Source organism: Neovison vison, chromosome 5 (assembly GCF_020171115.1).
Source record: "Neovison vison isolate M4711 chromosome 5, ASM_NN_V1, whole genome shotgun sequence".
Classification (NCBI taxonomy): domain Eukaryota; kingdom Metazoa; phylum Chordata; class Mammalia; order Carnivora; family Mustelidae; genus Neogale; species Neogale vison.
In genome coordinates, this window is record NC_058095.1 from 62,849,763 (window position 1) to 62,867,940 (window position 18,178).

The following is an 18,178-nucleotide window of genomic DNA, read 5'->3' on the forward strand; positions in this document are numbered from 1 at the left end:
CAGAACTGGCAGGAGAACAGATCAGAAGCTCCCAGTCCCCTAATAATAAGCTGCCAGCGTGGATAACATTCTTCCCTGTTGGACCTGATACTCTTCTCTCTCATCCATAGACATGGCATAACCAGGAACAGCAATAAAGGAGAACCAGCACAACAAATTTCCCAGCTCAAGGAACACTCTGCTTCCATGACAGTCCTGCAATACATCTCCAGCGCCAAGACTCATTACTTGGCCAGCGGCAGTGGCAAAAGTTATCCCTACCCAATAAGCACCAATGTCAGGAAGAGCTCTCTGTTCCTGTGGATCACGGTCTTCTGCTTAAAGACATCAGGAAGGTCCTGCTTTGAGGAAACGCTTTCCAACCTGCCTGGCAAGAGTAACCAATGGAAGCCATAGAAGCATCAGATAAACGTAACAAACCCAAGTGGCACTACAAAGCATGTGAAAATTAAATTGTGATTGGAACTTCAGCCCACAAAAATAGGTCAGGATCTATGAGCTAAAGCTAAACAGTGTGACTTCTTAACAAAATTTGAAAATTTACGGAGTCCCCTAACTTAACAGTCAACACCTGTCCAGGATAACAATACAAATATCTATTGTCATACCAAGAATCAGGAGAATCACAACTTGAATGAGAAAAGACAATTGATACCAACACAGAGATAAATCAGATGTTGGAATTATGTAAACAAGAATTTTTAAGCAGAGATCATAAAAATGTTTCAACCAGCAATCACAAATTCTTTTATAACAGAAAAAGGGCAAAAATATTATCAGAGAAAGAGAAATATTAAAAAAGGAACATGGAAATTGTAGAGCTGAGATATATAATATCAGAAATAAAACTTGTTGATGGGATTGATAGTAGAGTGGAATGACAGAAAACAGAACCATCTAACTTGTAAACAGAACAATGGAATTAACACAGTCTGGGGGTACCTGGGTGGCTCAGTTAGTTGATCTTAGTCATGATCTCAGCTCATGTCTTGATCTAAGGGTCCTGAGTTCAAGCCCCATGTTGGGCTCCATGCTAGTCATTGAGCCTACTTTAAAAAAAATAAGAAGAAGAGAAAGAAGAAGGAGGAAGAGGAGGAGAAGGAGAAGGAGAAGAAGAAGAAGAAGAAGAAGAAGAAGAAGAAGAAGAAAAAGAATAATTTACACAATCTGAACAGCAGAGAAAATAATAATAATAATAATAATAATAATAACAAACCTCAGTGACCTGTGGAACAATAACAGAATATCCAACATTTGTATCATTGGAGTACCAAAAGAAGACTAGAAAGAGAAGGGACTGAAAAACTATTTGAAGAAAAAAATGCGTGAAAACTTCCCAAATTTGGCAAAAGACATCGCCCTCAGATTCAAGAAGTAAAACAAACCACAAATAAAATAAACCCAAAGAAAGTCATACCAAGACACATTATAATTAAACTTCTGAAAATAAAGACCAAAAAAAAAAAAAAGCTTGAAATCACCCAAAAAGAAATGGTGCATTACCTTAGTATTGACTCAGATGTCAGCTGACTTCTTACCTGAAACCATAGAGAACAGAAGGAAGTAACATCTGGGACACTTGGGTGGCTCAGTCAGTTAAGCTTCTGCCTTCAGCTCAGATCATGATCCCAGGGTCCTGGAATCAAGCCTTGCATCAGGCTCCATGCTCAGCAGACAGCCTGCTTCTTCCTCTCCCTGGGCTGCTTCCCCTGCTTGTGCTCTCTCTCTCTCATTCTCTCTCTCTCTGTCAACTGAATAAATAAAATTTTAAAGTGGTGCCTGGAGGCTCAGTCCATTAAGTGTCTTCCTTTGGCTCGAGTCATAATCCCAGGGTCCTGGGATCCAGTCTTACATTGGGCTCCCTGAGCCGGGAGCCTGCTTCTCCTTCTGCCCACTTCTCCTTCTGCCAGCCACTACCCCTGCTTGTGCTCTTTCTTTCTCCCCATCTCTCTGTCAAATGAATAAATAAAATCTTAAAAAAAAAAAAAAGAAGGAAGTGACATTTTTTAGGTACTGGATTGCAAGAACTGTCAACAACAAATTCTATAACCAGCAAAACTACCCACTAGCAATGAAGGGACAAAAAAGAAGTTCTCAGACAAAGGAAAATTAGCAGAATGTGTTTCTGGCAGACCTACCCTTAAAGAGTGGAAAAAGGAATTCTGCCAACAGAAAAGAAGTGACAAAAGAAGGAATTTTAAAGCACCTGGAGAGAAGATTAAAAACAACAACAAGAACAAAATGGTTAAACGTGGGTATATATAACACACTGTTCTTCTCATCATGAGTTTTATAAATTATTTTTGATGACTGAAGCAAAAATTATAACATCATCTGATATTCAAGATTTTAAAATGGGGTAGGTAAAAGGACCTAAATAAAAGTAAAGACTCCACATATCATTCAAGTGGTGAGATGTTGATATCAGTTTATATCAGTAAAAAGTCATATATGCGACTTTCAATACCCAGAGAATACACTAAAAAAATATACATAGATATAAAAACACTATAATAAGTACCCAAATCAACCAACATCAGAGTCTCAAAGAAATATTTGCACACCATGTTCATTGCAGCATTATTGACAATAGCTAAGATGTGGAAGCAACCCATGTCCCTCATGAATAAGCAAAATGTGGTACAGGCAAATGACGAAATATTATTCAACCTTCAAAGGGAAGGAAAATCTGACATAGGTTACAACATGGATGAACCTTGAGGAAACTATGACAAGTGAAATAAGGCAGTTATAAGAAAGTAAGTACTGTGTGTTATCATTTACATCGATACTCAAAGTAGTCCAATCCACAGAAACAGAAAGTAGGATGATGGTTCCCAGAAGTTGGGGAGAGGGAAGAATGGAGAGTGATTGTTTAATAGATATGGAGTTTTAGATTTACAAGATGAAAAGAGTTCTGGAGATGGATGGTAGTAATGGTTGCCCAACATTATGAATGGATGCCATACTGCTGAACTGTATACTTTTTTTTTTAAGATTTTATTTATTTATTTGAGAGAGAAACAGTGAGAGAGAGCATGAGCGAGGAGAAAGTCAGAGGGAGAAGCAGACTCCCCATGGAGCTGGGAGCCTGATGCGGGACTTGATTCTGGAACTCCAGGATCATGACCTGAGCCGAAGGCAGTCGTCCAACCAACTGAGCCACCCAGGGGTCCCTGAACTGTACACTTAAAAGCAGCTAAGATGGTAAATTTTATGTTATGTGTATTTTACCACAATAAAAATTGGGGGGAAACACTGTGAAAGATTATTGTTTAGACAGGTACACTAACAATATGATGTGAGGTTGATAATATATGTAAAAATATTATGGATAACAAGAGTAGCACAGAAGTTGGAAGAAGTGAAATTTGAGGATACAATTACAAAGTTCTTATACTATACATGAAAAGCATAATATTAATTTAAGTTGGAATATTTTAAGTTGAAACCCTAAAGCACTAAAATATGAAACAAAGAGCTATAACATATGCTCTTTTTATATCACAGGATATAAAACCCTGTGATAGTTTTTTTTTAATTTTACTTATTTATTTGAGAGAGAGAGACAGTGAGAGAGAGCATGAGCGAGGAGAAGGTCAGAGAGCGAAGCAGACTCCCCATGGAGCTGGGAGCCCGATGTGGGACTCGATCCCAGGACTCCAGGATCACGCCCTGAGCCGAAGGCAGTCGTTCAACCAACTGAGCCACCCAGGCGTCCCCCTGTGATAGTTTTTGATAGGTCAGTTTGGCTGAACTAAACTCCAAGGACAAGAGGTAGACTAGCAGTCATTTTGTGACATGTACGTACCTCTCCCAGTGTCCAGTCAAACATCGATGGCATGCTGCGGTGAGGGAATTTTGAAGATATAATTGATGTCCTTAATCAGTTGGCTTTAAGTAAAAGAGATTATGCTGGTGGGCCTGATTTAATCGGTGGAAACCCCTTGGAGGCTTAGGCAGTCCCTAAGCCAGTTACTAACAAGAGTTGACCCTACAACTGTTTCTGTTTTCTTGATTTTCCCTTCTTAATTGCCTGCAGACAACAGCTTTGGCCCATGTCCATGGGGCTCTAGGCTACTCATGATCTCTTGACTGCCAGACTCATGGACTTCAGAGCTGCTTAAATAGGCCCCATAATTATCTAAACCAGTTCCCTGTAATAAGTATCAATCATCTATCTATCTACATCTATCTATCAATCTATCATCTGTTCATATGCATGTTTCTCTTACTGGTTCTGCTTCTTTGGTTGAACTCTGAATGATACAAATGGAATCTTTAAAAAATATTTGGTTGAAGGAAACTGGGGGACAAGATGGCGGGGTACTAGGAAGAGGCGTCTTTTCAGCTGGTACCCCAAAGTGAGCTGATTACCTACCAAAGAACTCTGATCACCCATGAAATCAGCCTGAGATCAGAATTATACACGTCTGGATCTCTACAGGGGCAGAAGACGCCAGTGAGCAGGTAAAGCGGAATGGGAACAGCGGACTGATATCGGAAGATAAACAAAAGGGGGAGGGAGCCACCAGAGGCGACCCGTGCAAAAGTAATGCCCCAATAAGAGCGAGAGTGCCCTGCGTCTGGGGACCAGCATTAACTTGGGGACTGGTTGAAAGCACTCCAAAAGAGCAAAGGATCTCGGGGGGAAATTGTGGGAATCGGGGCGGCTAGGGACAGGGGCTTAAGTCCCCGGTCCCAGACGGCCTCCCCGGCGCGGAGGCAAAGAGAGTGCGGCGGAGAAACCGGCTCCTGGTCCCTAAGCCGCCAGCGCACCCCAGAGCGCGTGGGTTCCGGCTCCTGTGAGGGGATGGGAGCCGTGCCGGTCTGCAGAACACGCGCTAGCCCTACCACAAAGCTTGAGATGCGCGCGCACGTCCCTCCAGCTCTCCTGGGTTTCTAAGGCCCGGGGGCATTTCTTGACCCGGGCCATTGTTTCAAAGTCTAAGCCGCGCGCGCGCGCAAAACTCTTCCCAGGACAGAGGCGCGCAAAAGCCCAGCCTGCGGCTTACGGACCAGCGCCCCGTTCTCAGTGCCCCAGACGCGCGCCGACCCACAGCCGCCTCTGAAAAGAGGTGCGCGCAAGCCGGGCACTCCCAGCCCCGGCCGGTGGCAAAATCTCAGTATGCGATCGCTGCTTGGAACCTCTCTGGCGGTCAGGAGCTCCCAGACAGCCTCCACTGCCTTGGCTTTGGGGACGAGCAAAAGACCCTGCGCCCCCAGGGTCTGCAACTTGGAACCTGCACTGCCAGCGTCCAAGGGGGAATTTATTCAGCTTCTGCACCCAGACTGAGGCTTCTCTCTGAGACGGAGATCAGGAAGTGTTCCAGGGTGCACCTTGACTGCAACAGAGTTGATACATCCAGCTACATCTGTTCAGTCTTCTCCCACCAAAATGACTAGGAGGAGGAATGCCCAACAGAAGAAAAATGCAGAGGATGGACCTTCTGCAATAGAGCTAACGGCTATCAACATAGACAATATGTCGGAAAGAGAATTCAGGCTAACAATTATCCAGTCAATAGCTAAGTTGGAGAAAGCCATGGATGACCAAACAGAATTGATTAGGGCCGAACTGAAAGCGACCAGACAGGATGTTCACAATGTTGGGGCCGAGCTTAAAGCTACCAGGGAGGAGGTCCACAATGCTCTCAATGAGTTCCAATCCAATCTAAACTCTCTCAAAGCTAGGGTAACTGAGACAGAAGATAGAATTAGTGATCTGGAAGACAAACAGATAGAGAGAAAGGATCAGGAGGAAGCCTGGAACAAACAGCTTAGATCCCACGAAAGCAGAATTAGGGAAATAAGTGATGCCATGAAGCGTTCCAACGTCAGAATTATTGGAATTCCTGAAGGGGAGGAGAAAGAAAGAAGTCTAGAAGATGTCGTGGAACAAGTCCTTCATGAAAACTTTCCGAATCTCGCGAATGAAACCAGCGTTCATGTACTAGAGGCTGAACGGTCTCCACCCAAGATTATACACTCCAAAAAAACATCACGACACCTGATAGTCAAATTGAGAAATTATAATTGTAGGTATAATCTCTTGAAAGCTGCCAGGGCAAAGAGGCTCCTTACTTACAGAGGGAAGCCCATCAGAATAACGTCAGACCTGTCCACAGAGACCTGTCAAGCCAGAAGAGGCTGGCAAGATATATTCAGGGCACTAAATGAGAAGAACATGCAGCCAAGAATACTTTATCCAGCAAGACTGACATTAAAAATGGATGGAGAGATAAAGAGTTTCCAAGACCGGCAAGGCTTAAAAGACTATGCAACCACCAAGCCGACATTGCAGGAAATATTAAGGGGGGTGCTATAAAAGAGGAAAAATCCAAAGAATAGCATTGAACAGAAATATAGAGACAGTCTACAGAAAGAAAGACTTCAAAGGTAACTCGATGTCAATAAAAACGTATCTATCAATAATCACTCTCAATGTGAATGGCCTAAATGCACCCATAAAACGGCACAGGGTTGCAGATTGGATAAAACGACAGGACCCATCCATATGCTGTCTACAAGAGACCCATTTTGAACCTAAAGATACACGCAGACTGAAAGTGAAGGGGTGGAGAAGCATCTTTCATGCCAATGGGACTCAAAAGAAGGCTGGGGTAGCGATTCTCATATCAGATAAATTAGACTTCAAACTAAAGACTGTAGTCAGAGATACAGAAGGACACTACATAATCCTTAAAGGGACTATCCACCAAGATGATCTAACAATTGTAAATATCTATGCTCCCAATATGGGAGCAGCCAATTACTTAAGAAAACTGTTAATCAAGATAAAGAGTCATATTGATATGAATACACTAATCGTAGGTGATCTTAACACGCCTCTTTCAGAATTAGACAGATCATCGAAGCAGAAAATCAATAAAGAAACAAGAGCATTGAATGACACATTGGACCAGATGGACCTCATAGATATATACAGAACATTCCACCCTAAAACAGCAGAATACTCATTCTTCTCAAGTGCACATGGAACCTTCTCCAGAATAGACCACATACTGGGTCACAAATCAGGACTCAGCCGATACCAAAAGACTGAGATTATTCCCTGCATATTATCAGATCACAATGCTTTGAAACTGGAGCTCAATCACAAGGAAAAGTTCCGAAGGAACTCAAACACCTGGAAGCTAAAGACCACCTTGCTTAAGAATGCTTGGATCAACCAGGAGATCAAAGAAGAACTGAAACAATTCATGGAAACCAATGAGAATGAAGACACTTCGGTCCAAAACCTATGGGATACAGCAAAGGCGGTCCTAAGGGGAAAATATATAGCCATCCAAGCCTTGCTCAAAAAAATTGAAAAATCCAGAACACACCAGCTGTCTCTACACCTTAAAGAACTGGAGGATCAACAACAAATCAAACCAACTCCACACATAAGAAGGGAAATCATCAAGATTAGAGCTGAGATCAATGAGGGAGAAACCAGAGATACAGTAGAACGTATCAATGAAACTAGAAGCTGGTTTTTTGAAAGAATCAATAAGATCAATAAGCCACTGGCTACACAAATCCAAAGGAAAAGAGAGAAATCCCAAATTCATAAAATTATGAATGAAAAGGGAGAGATCACAACTAACACCAAGGAAGTAGAAACAATCATCAGAAGTTATTACGAACAGTTATATGCCAATAAGCTTAGCAACCTAGATGAAATGGATACATTCCTGGAAAAATATAAACTACCAAAATTGAACCAGGAAGAAATCGACAACCTGAATAGACCGATATCTAATAATGAGATTGAAGCAGTGATCAAAAATCTCCCAAAAAACAAGAGCCCAGGACCTGACGGATTCCCTGGGGAATTCTACCAAACCTTCCAAGAAGAAATAACACCTATTCTCCTGAAGCTGTTTCAAAAAATTGAAGCAGAAGGAAAACTTCCAGACTCTTTCTATGAAGCCAGCATTACCCTGATCCCCAAACCAGGCAAGGACCATACCAAAAAGGAGAATTTCAGACCAATATCACTGATGAATATGGATGCTAAGATTCTCAACAAGATCCTAGCCAACAGGATCCAACAACACATTAAAAAGATTATCCACCATGATCAGGTGGGATTCATCCCTGGGCTACAAGGATGGTTCAACATTCGTAAATCAATCAATGTGATACAACAAATTAATATGAGAAGAGAGAAGAACCACATGGTCCTCTCAATTGATGCAGAAAAAGCATTTGACAAAATCCAACATCCGTTCCTGATTAAAACGCTTCAAAGTATAGGGATAGAGGGAATATTCCTGAACCTCATCAAATCTATCTATGAAAGACCCACAGCAAATATCATCCTCAATGGGAAAAAGCTTGCAGCCTTCCCGTTGAGATCAGGAACAAGACAAGGATGCCCACTTTCACCACTCTTATTCAACATAGTATTAGAAGTCCTAGCAACAGCAATCAGACAACAGAGAGAAATAAAAGGTATCCAAATTGGTAATGAAGAAGTCAAACTCTCTCTCTTCGCAGATGACATGATTCTTTATATGGAAAACCCAAAAGACTCCACCCCCAAACTACTAGAACTCATACAGCAATTCAGCAAAGTGGCAGGATACAAAGTCAATGTGCAGAAATCAGTGGCTTTCTTATACACTAACAATGAAAATACAGAAAGGGAAATTAGAGAATCGATTCCATTTACTATAGCACCAAGAACCATAAGATACCTGGGAATAAACCTAACTAAAGAGGTAAAGGATCTATACTTGAGGAACTATAGAACACTCATGAAAGAAATTGAAGAAGACACAAAAAGATGGAAGACCATTCCATGCTCTTGGATCGGAAGAATAAACATTGTTAAAATGTCTATACTGCCTAGAGCAATCTATACTTTTAATGCCATTCCGATCAAAATTCCACCGGCATTCTTCAAAGAGCTGGAGCAAATAATCCTAAAATTTGTATGGAATCAGAAGAGACCCCGAATCGCTAAGGAAATGTTGAAAAACAAAAATAAAGCTGGCGGCATCACCTTACCTGATTTCAAGCTTTATTACAAAGCTGTGATCACCAAGACAGCATGGTACTGGCATAAAAACAGACACATAGACCAGTGGAACAGAGTAGAGAGCCCTGATATGGACCCTCAACTCTATGGTCAATTAATCTTCGACAAAACAGGAAAAAATATACATTGGAAAAAAGACAGTCTCTTCAATAAATGGTGCTGGGAAAACTGGACAGCTATATGTAGAAGAATGAAACTCGACCATTCTCTTACACCATACACAAAGATCAACTCAAAATGGATAAAAGACCTCAACATGAGACAGGAATCTATCAGAATCTTAGAGGAGAACATAGGCAGTAATCTCTTGATATCAGCCATAGCAACTTCTTTCAAGATACGTCTCCAAAGGCAAAGGAAACAAAAGCGAAAATAAACTTTTGGGACTTCATCAAAATCAAAAGCTTCTGCACAGCAAAGGAAACAGTCAAAAAAACAAAGAGGCAACCCACGGAATGGGAGAAGATATTTGCAAATGACAGTACAGACAAAAGGTTGATATCCAGGATCTATAATGAACTCCTCAAACTCAACCCACACGAAACAGACAAACACATCAAAAAATGGGCAGAAGATATGAACAGACACTTCTCCAATCAAGACATACAAATGGCTATCAGACACATGAAAAAATGCTCATCATCATTAGCCCTCAGGGAGATTCAAATTAAAACCACATTGAGATATCACCTTACACCAGTTAGAATGGCCAAAATTAACAAAACAGGAAACAACATGTGTTGGAGAGGATGTGGAGAAAGGGGAACCCTCTTCCACTGTTGGTGGGAATGCAAGTTGGTGCAGCCTCTTTGGAGAACAGTGTGGAGATTCCTCAAGAAATTAAAAATAGAGCTTCCCTACGACCCTGCAATTGCACTCCTGGGTATTTACCCCAAAGATACAGATGTCGTGAAAAGAAGGGCCATCTGTACCCCAATGTTTATAGCAGCAATGGCCACAGTCGCCAAACTATGGAAAGAACCAAGATGCCCTTCAACGGATGAATGGATAAGGAAGATGTGGTCCATATACACTATGGAGTATTATGCCTCCATCAGAAAGGATGAATATCCAACTTTTGTAGCAACATGGACGGGACTGGAAGAGATTATGCTGAGTGAAATCAGTCAAGCAGAGAGAGTCAATTATCATATGGTTTCACTCATTTGTGGAGCATAACCAATAGCATGGAGGACAAGGGGCGTTAGAGAGTAGTAGGGAATTTGGGTAAATTGGAAGGGGAGATGAACCATGAGAGACTATGGACTCTGAAAAATAGTCTGAGGGGTTTGAAGTGGCGGGGGGGTGGGAGGTTGGGGTACCAGGTGGTGGGTATTATAGAGGGCACAGCTTGCATGGAGCACTGGGTGTGGTGAAAAAATAATGAATACTGTTTTTCTGAAAATAAATAAATTGGGAGGAAAAAAAAAATGAACTACAAAAAAAAAAAAAATTTAAGGAAACTGAGTCTCAGAGCTAAGTATCTTACCAAAGTCACACAGTAATGACAAGTGGAGCTAGGACTCAAACCCAAACGGGGTTTGTGTCCTGGCTCAGGACCCCACACCAGCTTTGCGAGGCTCTGAGGAGAACATTGGACACAGGAGCATTTGAGGAATCCAAGGTACTGGGTTAAACAAGACAGACTTTAATTGAGAAAAGCCATTACAAGGCCCTTGTGGTATTCCCAACTGTGAAGCAGTGAGAATGTTCTCAATGAGATTGAGAAATTATTAGAAAAAAGGTACCATTTGAAGAGGGATAGAGAGGATTTGGTGGCAATCAGAGGATCCAGGAAGCTGTGGGGGAAAGGATGTTCAGATTCAAGTGCTCACAACAGCTTTCTCTTGCATTCTCCTTCCAACTCTCATTTTTTTTTCTTTTTTGGTCATTTTTGCAAGTGTTGCATCAGCTCAATTTCACCTCCAGGGAGAAAAACAACTGGAAAATGATTTCTAGAAAAGTGGTGATGATCTTTTAAAAATGTAATTCATTGGGACGCCTGGGTGGCTCAGTTGATTAATCCACTGCCTTCGGCTCAGGTCATGATCCCAGAGTCCTGGGATCCAGTCCCACATGGGGCTCCTTGCTCGGCTGGGAGCCTGTTTTTCCCTCTGCCTTCTCTGCCTGCCTCTCCACCTGCGTGTGTGCGCTCTCTCTTTCTCTCTCTCTCTGATAAAAAATAAATAAAATCTTTTAAAAAAAAAAATATTTGGTTAATCCCCCCAAAAGCAAACTTTTTCTTAAATGACCAGAGAGTAAATATTTTAGTGTTATAGACATATAATTTTCATACCAATTACTCACCCTTAACATAGTAGTAAGAAAGCAGCCATATATAATACATGAACAAATAAATTAGACTGTGAACCCATAAAAATTTATTTGCAAAACACATGACTGGCCTGCAGTCTGTAGTTTGCCAATGCCTGCTCTAGGATAGGTAGAGTTACCTGGAAGAGAGGGAACACAAGGAACCAACACTGGGAATGAGAAGGGTAACAGCCTGCATTACATCATGAAGATAATAAAAGGAAAATGAGGAAATGTGTAAACAAATTTATAAATTTGATAAACTGCATAATTTTGAAATTGTGACCAAGTGCTCCTTGAAAAACACACACTACCAAACTCATTCAAGAATAGAAATCTTAATAAGTCTATAAATATTTTAAGAAATTGTATTTGTAGTTAAAAGCTTTCTCTGAAAGACATCTTTAGGCCCAGAAAGTTTCGATGATGAAAACTTATCATGTATTTAAAGAGTAAATAACACTAATTCTATACAAACTCTCCAGAAAATTGCAAAGTAATGTCCACTTCCCACCTCATTCCTTGAGTCCAACATTATTTGAATACCAAAACCAGAAAAAGACATTATAAAGAAATGAAAACTGTACACCAATATTCCTCATGTAAAAATTCCAAAGACTATTTTATCCAATTAAATAAATAATATAAATCAGGACTAGTATATTTTTTCCCAAGAATTCAGGGTTGGTTTAATTTGCAAGCCAATCAATGTAATCTTCCATATTAACAAATAAAAATTTAAAAAAAACATACAATTCTCTTGATAGTTGCTCAAAAGCACTTGATAAAATCCAACATTGATTCTTGCTTTAAAAACAAAACCAATTACCACTGCCGCCACCACCAAACAAAACAATAGAAAACAAAACTCTAGCAGAGTAGGAACTGAAGGAAATTTCCTTAACCTGATAAAAGACATCAAAGAAAGATGTGTAACTTTCATCATACTTAATGGTAAAAGACTGAATTCTTCTCTCCTATGCTTAGTAATAAGCCAAGGACGTGTGCTCTCACCACTTCTATTCAACATTGTCCCAGAGGTTCTAGCCAGTGCACTAAGACCAGAAAAAGAAATACAAGGCATCAAAGTCAGAAATGAAGATGTAAAACAGTATTTATTCACAGATTACATGATTGTTTACATAGACAACTTGAGGGAAACTACGAAAGAAGCTACTAGAATTAGTGAGCTTAGCAAGATTGTTAAGTATATGTGAAAAACGATTTAATTGTATTCTCATATACTAAATTTTTGGAAATTGAATCAAAAAAACAAATACCATCTACAACAATACCAAAAACTGTGAAACACCTAGGGATAACTCTGACAAAATGTGTATAAAACTAAAAAGCATCTTACTAAATAGAGAGATGCACTTGTTCATGAGCTAGGAGACTCAATTTTGTTAAGATATCAGCTATCCCCAAATTTGCCTATATAGTCAATACAACCCTCATCAAAACCCCACAGGTGATTGCAACTGGTGTCTGCTGGGGTGTGTGTGGGTGTGTGTGTGTGTGTGCGTGTGCTGGGGTTAGGGGCAATCTTGTGGGTCTTAACCTGTAGGATCTGATGCTGCCCCTGGGTAGGTAGTGTCAGAATTGAGTTAATTGTAGGACACCCGACTGGTGTTGCAGAGAATTGTTTGGTGTGGAGTAACCCTACATTTGGTGACCAGAAGTGTCAGAATGTGTTCTGAATAAGTAGTAAAGGAGACTCAGAGAGAAGAAGTATACAGTAGAGAAGAACTAGGTTTTTCCCCACACAGGAGGGGGGGAAATGAGTGTGGTTTTTTGTATTTTGGGTTTTTTTTTAATACATTCTAATACTTATATGATGGTATCTCATTGTGCTTTTAATTTGCATCCTCAAATGAGGGTTGTCAAGCATATTTTATGTGCTGGTTTCCAATCAGTGTATTTTTTTTTTTTAAGTTTTGAGTTTTTATTTCAGTTCCAGTAGGTAAATATACAGTGCAATATTAGTTTCAGGAATAGAATTTAGTGATTCGTCACTTATATATGACACTCAGTGCTCATCATAACAAGTGCCCTCCTTAATACTCATTACCTGTTTAACCCACTCCTCTCTTCCTCCCTGCTAGAAACTCTCTGTTCTTTATAGTTAAAAGTCTGTTTATGGTTTGCCACTCTCCTTTTTCATTGGTTTGGTGCTTAAATTCCATATATAAGTGATATCATATGCTATTTGTCTTTCTCTTACTGACTGATTTCACTTAGCTTAATACTCCCAAGCTCCATCTGTTGTTATAAACGCCAAGATTTCATCCTTTTTGATGGCTGGGTAATATTCCGCTGTATGTATATACCATGACTTCTTTATCCATTCATCTGTCAATGGACATTTGGGCTCTTTCCATAATTTGACTATTGTTGATAATACTGCTATGAACAATAGAGTGCATGTACCCCTTTAAATCAGTATTTTTGTGTTCTTTGGATAAAGACCTAGTAGCACAATTGTTGGGTCATAGGGTAGTTCTATTTTTAACTTTCTGAAGAACCTCCATATTGTTTTCCAGAGTGGCTGCACCAGCTTGCATTCCCACCAACAGCGCAAGAGGGTTCCCCCGTCTCTGCATCCTTGCCAGCATCTGTGTAGAATCTATAAATATTTGCTCCTAGTCTGTGATTTGCCTCTCCATTCTCCTAGCAGTGTCTTTTAAAGAGCAGAAGTTTTTAATTTTGGTAAAACCCCATTGATCAATTTTTTCATTTTTGTAACACAGAATGGCAGTTTCTTAAAATGTTAAACTTAACACTGACCAAAGGAATCAGTCATTTTATTCCTAGATATTTGCCCAAGAGAAAAGGAAACATATGTTCATTCAAAGACTTGTACACAAATGTCCACAGCAGCTTTATTTGTAGTAGTCCCAAAATGGAAACAACTTAATGCTCACTAACGACTGAATGGATGAACAAAATGTGTTAGTCACACAAGGGAATACTTTCTTGTTCACAGTAAAAAGGAATGAACTATTGGTACAATCAAAAAATATATTTTTAAATACTTTCAAAAGTCTACAATGAGACAGATGAAATTAATTTCAAAAATGTATTATATTTAACCCAATATATCTAAAATGTTCTCATTTCAACATATAATAACTACATATAAACCCTGTGGTTAAATCACTGTAGATTAATTATAACTCAGTAAGCTTAAAAATTCACTTCCTCGTCTCATTAGCCACATTTCCAGGGCTTGATAGCCACCAGGGGCTAACGGCTATTGCGAGGAGAGTGCAGGTCTAGACCACTCAAGAATACTTTAAAGTTTCTCTGTGGTCAGTATCTGCAAAAATCAAAGGTCAACTTAATCTTTCAAACACTTTCAACCCACCTACAGACCCACCTACAACAAATGACTGGAGTTCCCGTTTAGAGCAGCAAAAAGTGAGAGAGTCATCTCTTCTCCCCTCTCCATGACTTAACATTGCATTTTTAGGAAGAGATGCAAGTGGCATTTCGAGAACAGGTCAATGTATCCAACTGGTCCTAGTCCTTTTGACCCATTCTTCCTCATCCCTGGAAGCCTCCAAGTTCCCTGAAAAGAGTTTATTTTTGCAACCTTGGAGGCTAGGGGAACCTAGCCTCCCCACCTCTCATTCTAAGAGGGGTGCAAAAATATCTACAAAAAATATCTCAGGTCCCCTGGGTGGCTCAGTTGGCATCTGACTTTGGCTCAGGTTATGATGTCAGAGTCCTGGGGCTGAGCCTCAAGTTGGGCTCTTCACTCAGCATGGAGTCTGCTGGTCCCTCTGCCCCTGCCCCACCCATGCTCTCTCTTTCTCTCTCTCTCTCAAATAATAAATAAAATCTTAAAAAAAAAAAAATCTCAGGACTCAACAACCCCTCCTCTTGCAAACCCTGTTTTGTTCTTTTCCCTACAGATGTCTGGAACTTCCTTCCATCTAAAGGGCAGACTATATAAAAGGTTATAGGAGAAAAAAAGGACAGCCAATTTTTTTTTTTTAAGATTTTATTTATTTATTTGACAGAGAGAAATCACAAGTAGACGGAGAGGCAGGCAGAGAGAGAAAGAGAGAGAGAGGGAGAAGCAGGCTCCCTGCTGAGCAGAGAGCCCGATGCGAGACTCAATCCCAGGACCCTGAGATCATGACCTGAGCCGAAGGCAGCGGCTTAACCCACTGAGCCACCCAGGCGCCCTGAGCACAGCCAATTTTTAAAAATAAGCTCTTACAACAGCAAACTTTTCTCTTGCAGAATCAGAAGTGTGAGTGACTCTGGAGAAATCCAGTGAATAGAGGCTAGAGTAAGATAATCCATTAAGCCCAGATCACTTGAATTAAAATATAAACCTTAAAGTCGAGAGTTATGCTTATTTCTTTAGTTTTTAGTAGATGAGTACTGATAAGATTACATTGTTGTACATACAATGACAAGGGCTTTTTCCCTCATTTAAAAAAAAAATAAAATAAATAAATATATATATATATATATATATATATATATATATATACATATATTTCTCACTTCAAGGCACCAGAAAAAATATATATATCTATATAAAATAAATAAAATTTAAATTTAAATATATATATTTATAAATATATATATATATATATTTCTCACTTCAAGGCACCAGAAAAAAATACATATCTATATAAAATAAATAAAATTAAAATTAAAAAATTATATATATATATATATATATATATATATTTTTTTTTTTTTTTCTGATGCCTTGAAGTGAGAATGATCCTTGGAGCTGCTTTGTTGGCTTGGTCAAGGGGGCTCACTCTGTGGGCTTCATTTTGTAAGACATTTTCTTCAATAGAAGAAAGTCTTTCTTCAAGACTCATTTCTTCAAAGGAGATTTTTGTGTCCACTCTCTCAACCATGTCCATTCCCACCCCCCTGAAACACAAATCTATGGAGGGTTTGGGGAGGAGGAGAAAATGGCACGGTACTCTTTAATTCCCACTGATACTCCATAAACAAAATTTGCCCAGGCTATGAAATGGGCAAAAATTATATATGTATGAAGTATAATGATTGCCTAATTATGAGCTCTGCCATTGCTAGTAAGCAGGTAAGGGTGAAGTAGAGCTGGTAGGAATTTGGGAAGGAATTAGAGGTCTGAAATGAAGGAATTTAGGACACCAAAGACAAACCACATCTAACAAGATTAATGATAACAGTGATACCTGACATACATTAGGCACCTGTCATTTGCCAAGATTATGTCACTTAAACTCAACTCTGTGAAGTAAATACTGTTACTGTCTTGGAAAGGTTGGACAACATGTCCCACTTGTATGGTGAGTGAGGGCAAGACCTGGGGTCTGAATGTAGGGTCCTGATTCTAAACCCCAGGAACCCCCTGATTCTGAAACCCTAATCCTAACCCTAATCTCCACTTCTTTGCACTGCCTCTGAGTCTGCATGGCTCTTAATGGCAACTCTGATCAGTCCCTAAAACAGGTCACTTCGAGAAAGAAAAGAACAAGTATGTACCATTGCTTGGCATTATAGAGACAACCACAGGATTGAATTTAGGATGAGTAGGCATTCTTTTCCCCTTAACTCAGAGAAATCATGAAGGAGCCACTTTGATTTTGTTCCCCAGACAGTGTTTAGAATGCTTAATCCCCCAAGAGAAAGGATGAGCCCCAGGCTGAGGCTTTACCGCCAGTTCTCACCAAGGATGGGTCCTGCCCCTCACTTTACTCATTTGAGGCTTTGTCTGAAAACTGCATGATGATTAAGGTTTGGGTGATTCCAAAGTGCATAACAATCACCCATTCAAAGCCTCTTGGTGTGTTAATAAGTATATATCCAGACTCCTGGGTGGCTCAGTCGGTTGAGCCACCCAACTTTTGGTTTTGGCTCAGGTCACGACCTCAGGGTAATAGAATTGAGTCTTGCATAGGCCTCCAGGGTGGAGAGAAATGTGCTTGGTATTCTCTCTCTCTCTCTCTGCTCTGTCTGTCCCCAGTTCATGTACTCTCTCACTCTCTCTAAAATAAATATATAAATCTTTAAATTATATATATATATATATATCATTTAACTGCAAAATAAGTGCAGTAAGACCAACAAGCCCCCAGGACAGATGGACAGGTCCTAAATACTCCGTGCTTTATGGCCTGACCTGGGGTCTAGACATAGAAAGAGTAATCTGGTTCATTTCAAATGAAAAAACAAAATAATTTTATGTTCAATGTGCAAATAGAGCTGGGGTGGAAAAGATATGAAAACAAATCCTATTCAAAATCTTTAGGGTGTGAGTTTTGAAGAAGTTAGAAGAACTATGTATGAAGAAAATAGTCCCTTCTTGTATTACCCAAGCAAGGGCTCCCTCTACTGGAAATCGATTTTGAAACTGGTAAAATTGTAACTGATTCCTTGAAATGCCTATTTCGTGGTGAAACAAGAAAAGCACCCATAATTTAAACTTTCAAGACTGACATCATCTGTCTACGTAGGTAATGATAGCTTTTCACATTCTTTTGAAACCAAGGCACTGATTTAGTAAAAGAATATTCATTTGCTTTAGGGTGAATAAGAGGAATACAGAAAGATGCTATAAATCTTAGGAAAATGCTCCTTTAAAATGTTTGTTGTTGTTGTTGATATTCTTAATTTGGCAGAGCTATAAAATCATCCTGGGAAATACCTAATGGAGCCCAAAGGAACAAAATGACTGAAAGGCATAATTTTTCACTCAACACCCTGATGGGCAATGAAGGGAATGTTTTTTTTGGCTGCAGTCCATATGAGATGTGGACTTACTGTATATTTCTCAGAGATTTAGGTCTTGAC